A 664-nucleotide genomic window follows, 5' to 3' on the forward strand; every position below is an offset into this window, starting at 1 on the left:
ATCCCTAAAGGGTTTCGGTTATGTGAAAAGAAACAAACACTATACATAGGGCAGTGTTCTCAAACTGAAGCATACATCAAAATCCCCCGGAGAGTTTGTTAAAACAGACTCCTGGGCTCACCCAGGAATTCTGGATTCAGAAAGGCTGGGGAGGGGCCCACAAAAGTGCATTCTAATAAGTGCCCTGTAACTAAAGCTGCTGGTTCCAGATCACACTTTATGAATCACTACTCTATGGGCACCTGGGTGGCTCAGTGAGTTAAGCCTCTGCTTTCAGCTCAGGTAATGATCTCGGGGTCCTGGGATCAAGGCCCGCATCGGGCTCTCTGCTCAGCGGGGAGCTTGCTTCTCCCTCCCTCTCTCTGTCTGCCTCCTTGTGATCTCTGTATGTCAAATTAAAAAAAAAAATCTTAAAAAAAAAGAATCACTACTCTAGGGCAATCAGGGATTCAAGTCATTTGTCACACTGTGATTAACAGTAGATTTTTACTTATAAGTAATTATTTTATAAGTAGTTTCATTCAGCTTTTATTACTATGCAATTAAGACAGTTACTTAAGCAAGTTGTTTAATTTCAGTTTAGTGACATGCTTATTAATATATGGTAACATTTGTTATGCTCCACAAATAAGTGAAACCATATGATAATTGACTCTCTCTGCTT

At 40.4% G+C, this 664-nt stretch overlaps 1 protein-coding gene across 1 annotated transcript in view; it reads right to left on the reverse strand.

The window, feature by feature from the left end:
* The window catches only part of COL4A5 (collagen type IV alpha 5 chain), a 244700-nt gene that overhangs the window by 21028 nt on the left and 223008 nt on the right, over positions 1 to 664 (reverse strand). The gene's annotated exons all lie outside the window — the stretch shown is intronic.

Source organism: Mustela nigripes, chromosome X (genome assembly GCF_022355385.1).
Source record: "Mustela nigripes isolate SB6536 chromosome X, MUSNIG.SB6536, whole genome shotgun sequence".
Classification (NCBI taxonomy): domain Eukaryota; kingdom Metazoa; phylum Chordata; class Mammalia; order Carnivora; family Mustelidae; genus Mustela; species Mustela nigripes.